The sequence below is a fragment of the Vanessa tameamea genome, chromosome 18, assembly GCF_037043105.1.
Source record: "Vanessa tameamea isolate UH-Manoa-2023 chromosome 18, ilVanTame1 primary haplotype, whole genome shotgun sequence".
NCBI lineage: Eukaryota > Metazoa > Arthropoda > Insecta > Lepidoptera > Nymphalidae > Vanessa > Vanessa tameamea.
The window spans coordinates 656,957-675,508 of NC_087326.1; positions in this window are offsets into that span (position 1 = coordinate 656,957).

Consider the following 18,552-nt stretch of genomic DNA (forward strand, 5'->3'; position numbering starts at 1 on the left):
ATTAAAACAATTTTCAACACTTATTTTTAAAAAGATTTAATTATATTTAAAGCCAGTGACCTAACGATGATATTAAGTGGTTGATGGTCAGATAAATGGATTAGAAAGCGAGTCATTGAAATTTAAATTCAATCTTTTTTTATATAAAATAATTAAGAGGATTGGATTATGGGCTTTGATCTAAGTGGTCACTGCTCATAGACATTGGCGCTGTTAGATATATTAAATATTTCTTGCGACGTCAATGACCTTGGCCCCTTAGATATTTTGTTGCTTGTGTCTGTACTGTAATTACACTGCCTCACTTTGAGGGGTGTTTCAAACCGAAAGATAACAATACAAAACATAACATTAACAGTCTGTAAATTTCCCACTGCTGGTCTAAGGCCTCCTCTCCCTTTTGACAAGGTTGGAGCATATTCCACCACACTGCTCCAATACGGGTTTTGGATTGAATATAACTAATACTACGTATTTATGTTTGGTGGTAGAATATGTGATGAGTGGTCGGTACCTACTCAGGATTACACAAAGCCTTATTAAGTGAGTGAAAATCAATGAATACTCAACGCCTTTATTATATATGACAATGAAATCCCAAAAATGTTTCGCAGTAAAACAGTGATACGTGACACATTTGTTAATAACACGTTCGTACATAATTATATCTAAAACCCACTGTACGAGATCAGCAACATGAAACAGAAAGATAAAATCCCGGTTGTTATCTGAATAAAGTCATTTCCATTCAAATGTTTGCTGAAAACTGTGTGGAACACCATTTCGCTGGACCTTCATTATAGTCCAAGACATAAGATTAAGCGGTTTTATTTTTTCATAGACAAGGCTCTGCAGTATCGCTCGTGTAAGGCACAAGTCTTGTCAAGTCTATTTTGGAGTGACTCATCAATATAAAAAAATAATAACTACTGAGTTTCTTGCCGGTTCTTCTCGGTAGAATCTGCATTCCGAACCGATTGTAACTTCATTTAATATATTTTGTTAAATGACCGTTAAAAAGTGCTTGTAAAAGAATACTTCAATAAAGTATATTTTGATTTTAGTTTTGATTTTTGATATGTAATGCGACATAACCTAGCATACCATACAAACTAACATAAGCACATTTACAATAATATGGATTTATTTGCAAGAAACTGTGACAATCATTATATAGACAAGAGGAGTGAAGGTTATCTAATTTCCAATACCTAGTTTCCAACTTCACAAAGTCAATACAGTCCCGAGGATTGATATACTTTTTAAAATCAGATTTATATATGTACATACAAATCGTATTATAGGGATATGTCTTTTAAATAGTTTAAAAATAAATTAAAATTTCATGTCAAAAAACATTAATAAATAATCCTTATTTATTACTCGACAAAATACTGTATAGATGATAGATAAGCGTTCGTTAATATTCGTTGATTTTCATGGTAAATAAATAATCTATATAAAACGACAGGACGATCACACACGGGCGGAAACATGAACAATTATAAAACGCTACCTCCTATGAATTGTCTCGCCCCATTTAGTAATACGACTAGCCATATATTCAAATACGGGTTTCGATAGCAGTAAAGGCGAACGAGTGGTGCCACCGAATAAAATAAAAGAAATGACCGCAATAGATGCGGTGGTAAATAGCATATACATATATAAAAATGGGTACTTGTATTGCAACTTCATAGATTTTCAATTTCATTTTTTAAAAAATGAATATCGGCCGATATTCATTTTTTTGTCTCTTTTCACAGAATAAATTATTTTATTATGTTCACGGATATTGTTATGAAATTATTTATGTTTTTGGGTTTTACTTGACGTTTATCAAATATTTATTTATACGTTTTGTACTTAATAAAATATATATCTTTATTAAATGAATAATTTTAAAATTATGTATATATTATGTCATGTCATGGAGCCATTTTTATATAATGAAATTGCCAAATACGAATGTGCCAGTGCATTGGCAACTATGTGATCTGGGATGACAAATCTCAATGGTGGTAGAGGTTCGTGCACGCTTGTCTGGGTAAGTACCACCCTTCATCTATATTCTACTTAGAATTGCTGTGTTTCGGTTTGAAGGCTCAGTGAATATTCAATTGATTACAAATCATCACACTACAGACCCAAGGGACATGGCATCATAGTTCCCAAGATTGATGGCGGTTTTCTATCTAAGGAATGTGGGTAGTGGTCACCACTCACCGTCAGGTGGCTTATTCGCATGTCCACCAACCCGTAATATGAAACAAAAATTAAAACTAACGACTATTTGGTAACACGCCCTATAAACGAAGCTACCTAGTGCTTTTAACTTTATTTTTAATCAAAAAATAACAAAGAAAAAATATACAACCTCTTCGAATCGCCTTTTCATTTCCGCTCTTCATGCCTTAAGAAAACTTTCTCGTGCCACTACTTTTTATAAATATTTTGATTTAAATATTCTGCATAAAAAAAACATCATTGGCTGAATAATTAACTACCTCAGATACAATTCACAACAATAGAATAAAAAAAAATCAAGACTAAAAAATAAACATAATAAGTGGCTTATTATTTAGATAACAGCCTCCTTGAGTACTCAAAAGTACGAGAGTATCATATTACATGAATGACAATAATAACGGATGGAATCGTTACGGCAAATTATTTCAGCATACATAAATACAGGATGTGCTTATAACGCTATGATATGAAGTCAGGGCTGTAGATTTAGGGAAGGCCTTTGTCGCGGGTTGGCTTTTAAGGATATTATCTTAACAAAAATAACGATACTCCCCGGTATTACGTTACGCCTCTTAAGAGATTATAATAAAATTTAGGATTATTCGTATATTAAGAAATGAGATATAAATATATTTTCGCGTATTGTTGTGAGTTATTATAGAATAATTATTTGTCGAATGAACTTGATATAACTTATTAATAAATGAAGTTTTTAGTTTTGAAGTCGCTATATACAATAGGTACATAATAATATTTATTGTTTAATAGTTGTTGCCCGTAGCTTCGCTCGCATTTTAGGGGGTGGTCGTCAAATGTTTAATATGAAACGTATGTAGCCTATGTCGTCCAGGGTTCTAGCTTACTTCATAACAAATTTTGTCAAATTCGGTTTAGGGCTTTGGTCGGAAAATAGTAACAGAGAGACAGACTCACAGACAGACAGAGTTAATTTCGCATTTATAATATTACTATTATATATATATAAATCCAACTGTGAATTAGTTTACTTAATTTAATTAATTTAAGTCGTTAGCGCCTTAGAGTTAGACGACAGTAACAACATTTTAATTATAATAATGACGCAGTACATATTACATTCAAAGAAAATTGTAATGATTTTTATTAGAAAATCTTCTTCTATATCTAATCTATCTTGATAAAAAGTTCTTGCATGATTTTTTTTCACTATAATATATATTTTGATTAAATAAAATTATAGCTCGGAACAGTGGTTAACTCATCTCTAGTTTTGTTCACGATTTTTACTTGACGACCTCCGTGGTCGAGTAGTGTTTACACCGATTTTCATGGGTACGCCACTCCGAGATCCCGGGTTCGATTCCCGGCCGAGTCGATGTAGAAAAAGTTCATTAGTTTTCTATGTTGTCTTGGGTGCTTTAGCTACTTACATTGGGATCAGAGTAATGTATCTGATGTTGTCCAATATTTATTTAATATTTATTATTCATTCACCATTTGATCCCCCGGTAACATTCCGATTAAAGTAAGTTACAAGTCAGTGTTTATCTAAACACTCGCTTAACATCGTTTTCAAGTAAAGCTGATACTAATTTTAATAAATACAAAACAGCGTATCTATTAATATAAAACGAAATTAACCAAATAAATTCCGGTAGTTTTAAGTGCGTTCAGCTATTGGTCCCGGTCGTAACACAGATCGTAATTATCGTTAAGCCAAAATATGATTTATATAATGTTATATAAGTTTCAAATTTGTACGGGTTGAAGTGTCTCTTAAACTTAAATACGGTCACCAGAGATATCCCGTCTTTAGAATCAAGGTTGTAAGATCATATTCGCCATCTACCTAGCTCAGAGTTTTTTATTATTGGTTGGGTTTTATGTAGGATCTTTTTATTAATTATACGATATTATATGAAACTGATTATTTGTATCCCATAACCTATGCCAGAGTGCCTAGTTTTGTCAAATATTATTGTAGTAGATAAACAAATAGTTTGCAAATCGTTGCAAATATCATTTTATGGAGATAATTATGTTCTGTACTTTCCAAACATTGATTTATTGCGACAGAAACGTATAAAACATCAAATAGTCCAAAAACTTTTTCCGTTCCGAGTGTAAAAACATTGAAACTTACGAAAAAATATACCTAATTGAGTCATTTTTGTATTGCGAATGGATATCTTACTCAGTGTCTTTTGGTTATAATTAATAAGAAATCAAAGGAATTATATTATATTATATGTAGGCATACATATTTAAATTGTATTTGACATTGAATTTAATTGAAATTTGTGCTTTCGATTTTTTTTTTATTTTCATTTATCATATTGATTTTCTTTTAAATAAATGACCAATTAATCATTACACCGTTCGTTGTTCCCCACATTTTTTTAAACCTTAGTAATTTTCTGTACTATAAGTTACATAATTGGTTTAAAATAAAGTATATCAATAACTAATAACAGCAAAACAACATGCTTTAGCAATAAACAAATAAAACATAGAAATTTAATACTATACTATTAACAAAGAATAAAATATTCAAATAAAAAATCGGTAGTAATCTCTATCAAAAACAAGAAGATATGAATTTGTAAGCCGCTGGTCCATTTATTCAAGAGTCAACCTAAATTCTACGTAAATAAAGTTTATTTTGATTTGGTTGTTTAGTAAATAGTCAGTTGTCAGACTCGGCTATATCGTAATTGTATATAAGACTCTTTTCAGTAACGATATATGGATGTTCTAAACATTAAAATGAATATAATATGATACAACTCTTCGAGGGATCTTGTGACTTTATTTAACAATAGTGTTCTTAGCGTTTTTTGACCTTATTAAACTTAATAAGGTAATCCCAATTTTTTAAATCGTATAGTACTTCAAACTCCAATAAATATAGACTCATCTCTGTACTACCTACTCTTCGCAAAATTTTTGAAAGTTAAGACTTTATTGAATCAAAAGTCAGTATACTTTGATATATTCAAATAACTACACCATAAATAATTTGGCTTACACAGAGTCGCTCGACAAACGATGCTAATATTCTAGTATTCTAGTAGATAATCTGAAGGTCATTTTCAATTCAGAGGTTAGGTATAAATGGAAAGAGATCTCCTGGATATCCAATCAGTATGGAGTCCCTCAAGGATCTATTCTTAATACATTATTCTATCTTACTTATATAAATGACTTGCCTTGTATATAAGGTAATAAACATACGTGACATATATTTGATGATGATGAAACTTCTTTGTTTTTAAGATAAAAGTCTCCTTTCAATATATGACAATGTAAAAAAATATTCTTAAACAGTAAAAAGACAAAATGTATTATTCACTACTGAGCTAAGATATTTAAAAATAAATTAATGTATTGTTAATTGGGGAATGAGACGTGGCATGAGATGTTCAGAATGAACATAATTATTTAGTATCGCTATAGACTATTGTATCACTTCAAGGGGGACCCAATATAAACATATTGCCAAACAATTTTAGCAGCACAGCGTTCGTAAAAAAATTGACTGATATTGCGTGGCTCACCTCGTCTATTTTATGTTCAAAAATATTCTATTCTAAAATTTAAAAGAACCGTAAAGGTAAGTTTGTATATTAAAGTATAGTACAATCTATTAGACGATTGCACACCTTGGGAATAAAACGATCGCCCCCGAGCTATTTTGAAAAATAAAAAAAGTATTTTGTTATTGTAATGAATAAATGTTAAATGTGAGATAAAAAAAGAATCGCGCTGAGTTTCTTTCGTCAGTTTTTCTCAATTCCGAGGCGCTTATTTCCGAACCGGTGATTTTTGCCAATCAATAAGAAAGTTTTTACGCTTCTATATTGAATAAAAATTCTTACTTTCTTAAACACACTTTGTCGATGGTTAAATTCCAATCAGTGTTAAAAAATGAAGCGATTACGATTTTCATAAAATTCTACAGGCTCTTCATATTACTCTTGAATCGAATCGACTATTAATAATGTAAATACAAACTCGAAGTTACTTATCTCTTAATCCACGTTGTTTTTTCCTGAATCTTGAAATGGTAAAATGAAAAGAAAAATATTATGAAAGTTCTATATAAAGCTACGAACATTATAAGACGGACGGCGTTCCGAAAAAAATGGTGTCCCGTGGCGCGCTGTTAGCGGAGTCGTATCATCCGGGGAGTCATTACCCTCAACCATTACGTATCTCCTTCATTAAATTCCAAATTTCTCCTTCCTCGTACCGCCCTCGTCTCCCTGGATACGGGAAAAATTCGTAAATAGCTCCCCAACATCCTGATATGTGAGGATGCGATGGTAATTTTTTACATAAAAAACAACTACATACTTCCTATCTCTTTTATAATTTCCTCTTTACGGAAGTTTTATTTCGTATATCAGATCTTACTATTTATATTTACAAGGATATTATGTTAGTGGGGAAAGGGTAGCTATGCTTTTGACTAATATAAGTGAATTTGTTTATGATGATGTGACTTATAATAATTTCGTAAACGAATTGATAAAATATTGTTTTGACTTAATTTTGAGAGTAAATAGTAGGTAAATTATTATTATTAGTTCGTCTTATTATTGCAATTGAACAAATACTCACGAATTTTTGTTGGATATTTGGCACATTTTTATCTTACACATGCAAATTTCTTCATTCACGATTTATTTCTCCATCGCTTGCACAAAGCCGTGAAATTGTTTATTTTTCGTGTATTAAATATACAATAATTGTTATTTATTTTGAAGAAATTTAATGCAGCAACCCTGGTTTCACTATTCGAGTCTTTTAAAACGAAACAAAACGTAGCACAGCAATTTCAACAAAAAATCTTTCATTTAAACCAAAAGATGTTCTTTTAATTTACATAATAAAAGCATATACCTAGGCAAATGGGCAACCTGTATAATAACCGTCAATCCTTGTAGCCCTAAACTATATATGATCTAAATCTTTTGTAAATTTCCAAAAAAACAGTTAATTTCTTGTATCATATTTTGAAACTACAGAAATAAAAATAAATTGTAAGGAACCCTTTGCTACGAATTTCCGTTACACTTCAACAGTTTTCTGAAGACAATATCAATACACCATACTTACTTATGTTGAATACTCATAACAGAGTCAATGCTTTCTTAATAAACGGAATCATGCGAATAAAAACATCACAAAATATCGCGACCAAATTCTACGTGAATCATTAAAAGTTTTCAAATTTCCGATTCGATCGTTATCTTTAAACTTCTGAATTATGAAGATTAACATCTCCGAATTTATCAAATTATTCACTAATTTTCGAACATTCGAGAATAATTACACCAATTACGTTTGATTTGTGAAAATACTTCGAAGTATGAGATGGTCCTCATATCGGACTGAAATGTTTCAGACTTTTTGTATTCCATGTTGATCTAAGAGCTGAATTTTGGTCATAGCGAGAGAGCATATATTTACGTAGTGTTTATATATAAATAAATAAATATTAGACAACTTCACATACATTACTCTGATCCAAATGTAAGTAGCTAAAGCACTTGTGTTATGGAAAATCAGAAGTAACGACGGTACTACAAACATTAGTTTTCTAGTTCTAGTTCATTAGTTTTCTATGTTGTCTTGGGCCTGAGACCCAATCCTACTACATCGACTCGGCCGGGAATCGAACCCGGAACCTCGGAGTGACGTACCCATGAAAACCGGTGTACACACTACTCGACCACGGAGGTCATCAAATATGCTCTGCCGACGTGTCCCAGTAGGTAGAAGCAAAGATTCAAACTCGGGTAAGTAAAACTCAGTTTTCATGTGATTAATTTGCGTTTTCAATTTATATCGGGCTTGGTGGTGAAGGAAAATGTCGTGGTAACCTGCATGTGTTGTGTTTCTTTGAAATTCCGTAACATATGTATCCCATCGGTACTAAGGGTAAATTAACAGAAATTATGTAATATGTCCTTCGCCGATGGTTGATCCTTCTTAAGAATAATCGCCGTGACCGAAATAGTTTAGAATTAAAAAAAATCATCATTGATCACGTTAAAGAATCATAAATCGAATCGATTAATCAAAAAGATTTAAAATTTCCAACATCTTTAAATTGTAAATTAGTATATTATTGCAGTAAATTAATTACTAGATAAATTTTAATATTCACGATAATGAAAAAAGTTTTCAAAGACATAAATATTGTACCGCATGAGATTCGATCTTCCCAGACCTCAAACAGCTGGAATAGGTGTATAATGTACGAAATACCTCAAGTGGCGCATATTGAGGTAGTTAAAGTAATTACAATACAGGCTGCAACGTAGCACAGCGGAGCACGCGCCGAAACTTACGCCCGCTCTAACTTCGAAACGCTTAGAGTTTGAAATTCACCTAAGTCATGAGCGTAAGCGTTTTAACAGAATATAGCAGTGTGTAAATAAAGAGATCATTTGTAGCTTATTCTTACCTTACCTTAACGTGGATTGAAGGAGATTCTCATCCAAGATATTTAGTTTTCACCAGACACAATCATATCATATTCAACAACATATTTTTTTCCATATATATTTTATATGAAACTTCTCACCTGTTTATTCACCTGTTTATTTATTCACCGTCAAATTAAAAAGTGTAAATTGATGTTTAGTTGCCTTTCTTACAAACTGATTAAAGCAATCGTATTATAAATATATATAATTAATAAAGTAAAATATTTATTATAATATTAAATTTTTTACATATTTTTTTTTTTATATTTTTTAACAGTACTAGCCTGAGTCTTTAAGTTGTACCACACAAACCCAACGTATTATTTAAGCTAATATGAAAATTGTTCAAGTAATTACGCAGCCGGGGCACGTGCGATCTATTCCCTACCTGTACTCCAGAGAAATAGTAATCAAGTTGATATGACGAACCGAATCGCCTTTTATGGGACTTATTAATGTTTAAGGAAAAGTTACAAGGCTTATGGGTATTTTAAACTTAGTTTGATAAAGTTTGGAATATGTCGATAGGGTTAGATAGTAACGGTGCCTTCGTATATACTCGGTAAAAGGTTATTTTTTTTTTCTTTTGTCAAACTAAAAGTTTTGTTCGGAATTTTCTAGAGTAGCTGAGATATAAGGGAAAACTTTTTTAGTGCATTTTTAAGGGTATCAAGAGAACGGACACGCGGAGTACTCGCCAATCTGATTTTGCGGTTATACTTTTCTATAATACTAGCTGAACCTGCGGCTTTACCCGCGCGAAATTTATAATACATAAACTTCCAGCTCCAGTCTTACCCCCTTAGAGTTTCTTAATATCCGGATTAGCGTATGTCTACACCCTAAAAGGAACCTACCTGGAAAATTTCATTTTTGATCGTTTCTGAGATTTTGTGTTTAATCAGTGAATGTTATTTTGCTTTTATATATAGAGATATATGAAAAGAACTATAGGTATCCAATTTTAATAAAATATCTAGGTAGATTTCGTGTATAAGTTCATGGAAGTTCATTTCAACAGAGTATTTGGTAATTTTTCGTTAAAATTTCTTCTGCTGGTACGGCCTTTTTGCAAGCCCTAAACTATCCACAAATTCTACCAAACGGCAATACTTGGTATAGATGGTTTTAGTTTTAATGATCCAGTACTACTACCGGCACGAGGGGCATAACATTTTAGTTTCCAAAGTTGTGATATAAATAATATAAAACTAGTGATACAACAGACAGACAATTACTAGGAAATAACATCCAATTCAATGAAGAAGACGGTACAAAAAAAACTAACACCAAAAGCTGTACCAAATAAAATGTAACAATATTTAGTTCAATCGAAACTATAAGTACTCATTATTTTTTGCATTAACAGCCTGTAAATTTTCCACTGCTGGGTTAAGGCCTCCTCTCCTTTTTGAGGAGAAGGTTTGGAGCATATACCACGCTGCTCCAATGCGGGTTGGTGGATAAGTACTCAAAATGGAAATATCACCTGGCTTATGAAAAAGTTGATGAGAACAGTTTTTTAATTCACTGTGATTGTAAGTTTTTATCGAAATTGATATTTTTCTATGTTATAGCCAGAACTTGTAATTCAGTGTTAAAACAGTTCGTATTGAGCTGTACTAGCTGTACTAGCACTTTTTAGTGTTGCCAAAACTATCGTAGACTAAATATTGTAATTTTTCAAAATGCCCGTCATAAAATGTTTTATGAGGTTTTTTAAATGTAAGTTATTTGTAAAGGTAAAGTACCATTTATATAACCTAACAACATTTACTAGAATTCGTAGTGGAACGCTTAACTTGTTTAAGTTTTAGAATAAAGATTCACCCCGCGGCTATTTCACTTAGAAGCGAGCGTTTCGACGTTAGAAAATCTTATTTTTAAGTGGATTTTATTACTGTGACTCTTTTATTTTTAGTCTGAAGAAAAGATAACGCATTTTCCGAGATTGGATTTTATAAAGGATGAGGATTTTTTTTCTAAAGTGTATTATTAGACGCCATTCTGTTTATTTCTATTGCATTATGTTATCAGAATATTCTGTTAACTGATCGGTCAAGAAAGCCAGTTTTTATCAGGTACTAGTGAAGTTCGCGTAGTTCACGTTTATATAAAGCATCTTATCTTGATGATTTTGTTAGATGTTTGATTGATAAAGGGAGTAACAGCTGAAACTGAGTTCTTTCTGCATTTAATCTACATTTCCAATCGGTTGTCACTTGAAAGCAAATTTCGTCTTGTGTAAAGTAGATTTTGATGAGATTATGAATGTTTGGTCATAAAGATAATAAAGGTGCGATTCTGTAAGTATTCACTTTATAACTCAATCGTGAAATATTGACAACCGGCGTAATGTGATATGCCATTCTACGTATTATACATGTTTACATATTTTTATAATGATTATAGTCAATGTCCCGTATTACGTTCTGACATTTCTCGCGTCTGTTCTGTAGGGCCATTTTGTAACAAGAAACTCGAATCTCAAAGCAGGCCACGAGTGTGATATTTCAGAATGTGATAAGTGACATTGCACATAATAAGTGCACTCGGCGTCCTGGGCACCGGCGAGTCCCGCATACCCCCCCCCTCCACTTTCAAGCGAGGAAGAAGGCTCAGTAGAGGTTATAGGAAAGGCAAGACGAGCATTATACTTATATATTTAATTTTCTACTGTGAAAATATAAGACAAATAATTTCGTCGTCAAAGTGCTTTTTTCTTTAATAAAATTCCGCACATATTTTTTAACTTAATAAATTCAAATCATTTAAAAAATAAACTTTAATAAGTAAAACATATTATTTAACACAAGATTGTATATAATAAAGCGTTGATATGGTACATGTTGACTTCCAGGCAGGATATATTATTTAAATTTAATCTGTATTTAAAATAAGTATTTTTTTTTAAATAAGTATTTAGCTGAAATAACTTTGTATTTCAAATGTTGAAAAAAATTAACTACTGAGTTACTTGCTGGTACTCCTCGGTAAAATCTATTCTACTATTCCGAACCGGTATCTTTACGTTTAAATTCCTCGTAAAAGCCTCCTTGAATAAAGTATATTTAGATAGATTTTGTTAAAAAAAAAAACACCCTGTACACATATAAGCTATATCAAACATTAAATAAATTATATAAGATATAATAAAAGGTAACGTTACGAGAACATTGTTAAGAACTTAAAGCTACGTAATAATACACCGAGGTAATACGCAAAGCGAATTTAATATATGCCATTACGCGTCGTATAGCTTTTAGCATCAACCGTAGCATCATTTATTTATTATACATGCTGTTCAATTTAATGATGTCACAATTATGTGGTTCTTCGTATATTATTTGTTGTTGAAAATTATTATTATATTAATTAAAATTAGTTAACGTTAGTGTATAGAGCTGTTGCAATGCAGCATCAGAATGGTATTGTATTGTAAAGTACCCGGTAAATATCCCACTGCTGGGCTAATCTTCTTCCTATTTAAGAAGTTTTTCAAATGTGGTGGATACAGATTTGGTAAATTTCCATCCGATACACTCAGGTTTCTTTAACCGCCGAACACGAGACGAATCATAGACACGCATTATGCTACCCGGTGGTATGTCGGCGGTGGTAGCTTTGTGCAAGTCTAGTATCACTCACTCATTAAATATACTAGCACTAAGTAGCAAAACTCAGTATTGTTGTGTTTCAGTTAAAAGGGTGAGTGAGCTAGTGTAACTACGTGTACAAGGAATATTCCACTTTAGTTTCCGATGCCAATGGTGTATTAGTACTCTACCTACTCATATGAAATAAAAAAAAACGCGACAAATACCAGGAATATATAAGAGAGCGGATCTCGGACTATAGCAATTCCAATGATCATTGTGACAACAATGATATTTAAATGGTAAGAGTTTTAGCACAATCATTGCGAGTGCTTGACACAAGGACTGATGAAGGCACTTATTTAAAGCTAGCTGTGATCGTGACTTCGTTGATCTTGACGTTTGTAGAGATTTCCCTAATTATATGTAGCTTCTAAGAGGTAAATATTTATCCTGCACGTTGTATACTTATAAAGACAAACAAAATTACAAATATCTACATATATATATGTTTACATAGAAGTGTATATAATTATTTTTATGTCCCAAAATTAAATAAGAATCTGATTCTAGGTTTTAGGGAATTTTAAGCCAATGTACATACGTTGCCTAAAAAAATTAGATTAATAATATTCGTGTTAATTTTTAAGTAGGCTTGATTGCAGACTTGTGTACATATTATATGCTTATAAGAGCAATATAATCGGTGTGACTATATGTACAGACATGGCTTACAATTTAATTTAATACATATATCATGATAGTTAAGAATTTCAATCGAACGATCTTTTCTTATCCACATACAAATAAATCAAATACTCAAATTATAACCTAAAAGCGATTCAGCGCTTCAAAAATATCAATAGAACTTTAAAGTGTTCTATACTTAAAACTTGAAGCGCGTAGCACAAAGTTGGCAAACAAGCAGAAATCATGCAAACCAAACAAATCTAAAAGGCATTTAAACAAGTACAGGCAGGTACAGAATGTTCGAGTACACTCGCGAGGAAAGTGCAAAGAAGAGGTGTAGTCGTTAGCGCGAGCCTCGAGGCAAAGTCTGACAATGTCTAAAGGATGTCGTCCACTTAAAGGAATTTTTCAGCTGTATGTGTTAATTTAAATAGATATTTCGCTTTTGATCGTGATATTGAAGTTCTGTGTGATTTGATATGAATTAATATCTTGTGTATTAATAGTCAAATATTGTTTTTAACTAGCTTATATTAGCTTCACTTGTAACTATGTATGTACGAAAATCTTGGAATCTTAATTTGACCCACTTCCCGGTCTTCGATTTGGATGAAATTTTGCACACGCTCTGAGTTCTGATGACAATACATGACTAGCTAAGAAACGTCACAAATCCAAGATGGCGGCCTCCCCAAGATGGCGGACTGGCTATTTGAAATCCAACCCCATGATATTTATATCAAATGAAAGGGTTTATTGCCGGGAATACGAAAAAAATAGTCACGTGACTTAAATCCAATATGGCGGACGTCCAAGATATGGATATTAAATGAAAGGGTTTGATATTGTAATTTTTAGTGCGTGCTAAAAGCGTGTTTTTTAGTTTTTTAAACTATTATTTTAAGATACATTTTGATATACCAAAATCATTAGCATTATTATATCTTATTAAATGGAAGCATTACTAAATAAATAATACTATATAATAATAATAATGACGTCCTGACTGATTATAGCCGCGGCGACCAATCTCAATGGAGACCAACCAACTACACAGGACAAATTACAGGCCCAAGTGTTTGCGCAAACACAAGTGAACTCTATTTTCTCACTCTCATATTCAAAGGAGACGGAAAATCCGACACGATTGGAAACGATTCAGGCGCAGAACCAACGGGTTTACGTGCTTTCTCAGGCACAGGAGTGTTACTGAGAATTCTCCAATAGAAGAACCCAATAACTTCTATCGACCCGACTTGCGGCTCATATCAGGCCTCTAGACCAACGAGGCGAATTGATTTGACTGATTTATTAAAGCGAAAGTTAGTTAAATTTGCTTAGACTATAGTAGTACAAAGTAACTAAATCTTAATTTAGAGAAAAACGTTACGAAACAAAGAATTATAAAAATTGTTGCAAAATTATAAATCTAATTGATTTATATACTTAGCTATATTATCGTTATGTACTAGGTAAACAAACCAACTTAACACGGCTAGAATGTGAATAATGATATTGAGGAACAAATACACAAGGAAAAGTACTTGGTTTATTTCTGGGTATTATTAGGAGGCAGGGTTTTTGTTCATATTTTTATTGGGAACATGTAACCAGATGTCATACTCGTCTCGTTTAAGGCATAAGAGGTCTTGCTGAGTGGTAGCTGCCATTTATACGTGCACACATATTACAATTAACAGAAAATAAAGCGCTTTATATAACTAATATATATAACTAATATATATATATATATATATATATATATATATATATATATATATATATATATATATATTTAATAAAATAATTTAAGCCATAAGAAGTTACATAAAACGTTGCACTCTAATCCAGCATTGAAATTTACTGTATTCGATTTAATAGTTATTCCTTTTAAAATATTTGAGGTGATACATTCTTTTGGGAGGGTTAACCGCTTCGTTACGTAACGCGTTACGGCGCCAGTCTGTCTGGCTTCCCTTTCTCTTACGCATACGGCAGCGGTAGGCAGGCAATAATGATACTAATAATGTACATATACAAAATTCTTATGTATATTCAAGAAATGAATATATAACTAAGAATAAATTATATTTTATAATCAATAAAAGATTTTATTAATAAATAACTTTTCCTTACATTATCATAATAACATACGTAAAATTTAAGTAATCACCTAAGCTTTTCTCAAGTTAAACAATTTCAATACAGTTATAGTTCAACTTAGATTAGTTTAAGTTATCACTTCTGTCCCGTCGAGACGCACATTTTATTTATAAAGATTATTTTTGTAATAATCAACGGTAATGTTGATTTATGTAATTCGTGTGATTATTTTAAATGTAGCGTAACTTAATCGCTTAATGGATGATTACCCTAACTTATGAGTGCTCTGACATTTATTTTATGAATATATACATTACTCGTTAAGTTCAATTATAAATAGTTTAGTATATAGCTTAAAACGTAATGGGAATTGATACAATCAATATTTTTAATTGAGTTTTTTTTAAGTGTGCGTCATATATTATTAGGAAATTTTATATTTTAATTTGAAATAAATACAATAGCTTTTATCTTTGATATCTAATTAATATTATTAATTATAAATAAAATATATAAAAAATATAATACATACGTACAATATATATAATAAAAAGTTTTTACAGAAGGGGGGGGGGTCTTCGTGCTGAGTCCACCACTATGATCCACCAATACTCTGTTGGTTAATACATACTAACAATTGATTCCACCGCCAAATAATAACACTTTGTAATAGACTTGACTGGTTTCAACAGTCAGTGAGCCAGTGTTATCGGATGAAGTGGTTTAAATAGCCAATATATGTAAGATATTGTGATAATTTACCATTCTTGTATTGAATAAAAAATATTAAGTTTACAAAAAATGTTATTAAAACACATTATTGATTAACAACGTGAATGATCGAATATTTGTTGAGTTTAATTATGGTTATAATAGATGGCGCTGCCAGTCACACTTTATATATTTCTATCACATAAAATGTTTAATCGTAATATTTAAATAATCATTATAATTGCTGTAAAATCATAACGATAAGTTTAAACATATATATGTTTTTTAAATATAAAAACACGCATAGAAAATTCAATACAAGTGGTACAACTGTTAACAAAAATCTTTATTTAGGTGATTAGTTTGATATATCATTCATAGATGTCGCTAGTTGTCGGAAAACATGTTGAAACTACTTTTTTTTTTAAAGTAAAAATAAAAATCAGTCTATATCCGTCTTAGATAATCGGAACGGAAAATATCTACGTATGTATATACGAGTATATACATATATGGATTTATATTTATTGGTGGAAGAAATTATCGTGAAGAAATATACATATTGTTTTGAAATTCCGTCTCATGTATACAACCCACTATAGAGCATGGTATATTAAGTTCCAAGCCTTCTCATCTGGAGTAAAGGAGGTTTATATGGCTGTGGGATACTTACTGTATAATTATAATTAAAACTATTTCCATACAGATAAAACTATTATCAGATAAAATTTATTGTGTTACTCAGAATTTATCATCATCCTCATCCTCCTGCCCTTATCTCGATTTTACTGGGGTCGACGCAGGTTGTCTTCTTCACCCATACTTCTCTGTCGGATGTCATCTCACAAGTCACATTCTTTCTAACCATATCGTCTTTCACACAAATCCATCCATAATGTTACTCATAATTAAAATTTTTGCGATCTTTATTACCTTTGCAAATGTATATTTATTATATCACATTTTAATTTGCCATAAAATTGCCATTACCGAGTACTGTCAATGTTATTGAATGAAACAATTATAGGTAAGACGTATAGAATATTTCTTATAAACAATTTAAAAAAAAAACGAAAAAGATTTAAAAACTTAGATTCAATATAAATTAATTCTCGGTATGACGTCATCTTATTAATTACAAGTAATTCAAATTATTGTTATGTTCCAGCAGCTGATCGTAATGTGTTTGACCGACGCTCAAAGCGTGTGTCGATCAGCTGTTTATTTACGAAGCACTCAATACGCATGTATAAATTTCAGATTAAATAAAAAAAAATGAAACGAAACTAATTTTGAATTATAGACACTAGTTTTTTTTAAAGTTAAAGTCTGTTTTTTTATAAATTCGAGAGTAGATTATAAAAATCTAATTAAATGTGTTCGATCTTACGAGTAATTTGGAATAATTTTACAATATAAAAAAGCAAGCACCGATTTGGAATCTACGTTCTACGAGGACTACCAACAAGGAACTGAGTTATTACTGTATTCCATAGATCAAATATACTTAGTTTATTAATAATATTAATATAATATGATTTTTATAATTGTATGCCTTATTTATTAATAACATATTAACATAAGATTTTCTTTATTCATGTTTTTTTTCCAAAATATTTAAATACTGGATAAAATAGGAATTACTCGTACATTGGAAGAATAATATTAATTAGTCTAATACTAAAATAAGCAATACGAAAATATAAACGTCCACTTCAAGTCGTTTAATGGAACTTTGTATGTACGACCCACTCACCACATATTATTTCGTCAAACAGTACTTAGTATTTTTTTGTTCTAGTTTGAAGAGCGTCTGAGCCAATGGAGTTATAGGAACAAGGGTTATTTCTTTACCAAGGTTAGTTGGCGCATTGGTTATGTAAGAAATTGTTAAACGTTCATAAGGATATAATGTCTTCGGGTAGTGGTGACCACTCACAATCAGGTTGCCAATTTTTTTACTTACACCATAAAATAAAAACAAAAAAAAATATATATGAACGCAATTATCTTACAAGAATCCTTTAATAAGACAAATTGATAAGAAATCGTTATTAAACGGCAATGCGAATACCGCTTACAATTTTGAGATGTTAATATTCTCGAAGCAACTTATCGAAAACTGGTTGAATATTTAATTCCGTATACATAAAAAAAAAAAAATACCAGCTTCACAAGGTCGTTGATCAGCTGTCACGATCAGCTGTTCTGCATTTTATATGCACATGATACTCGGTAACTGGTCAAGGGATAATCTGTCTTGAATACGTGTGGCATAAGATTTAAATTATGTTTGTGTCACGTCAAGGGTTGTCGAGTAACAGTTTCTTGTTTCGCCGTTATTATAATAGTTCCATTCACAAAAATTCCATTTTCGAAAGTCAGCTGACGTCTGGTTTGACGCTATTGGGTGTAGTACGATGCTCAGGCGCGTGGTATAGCGATACAGCGAAGTGGTAGGGACGATCGAACGTTGAATTATTTATAGCTAAAAATATATACTTGGAATTATAATTTTATTAATGCGTCTTATCAATATCTCTTTTAACATATAAGCGACAAAACCTTTGTAACTTAGATGTTAAATTCCTTTTCACAGAGCTTGTGGTTACACTATACTAAGTATTCTGGTTTGGTCTAAGAATATCTGATGAGTGGGTGGTACCATCCACATCAAGTAAGTCTATTGAAAATGAGAAAAAAATGGTATCGTCAGCTTTAGTGTA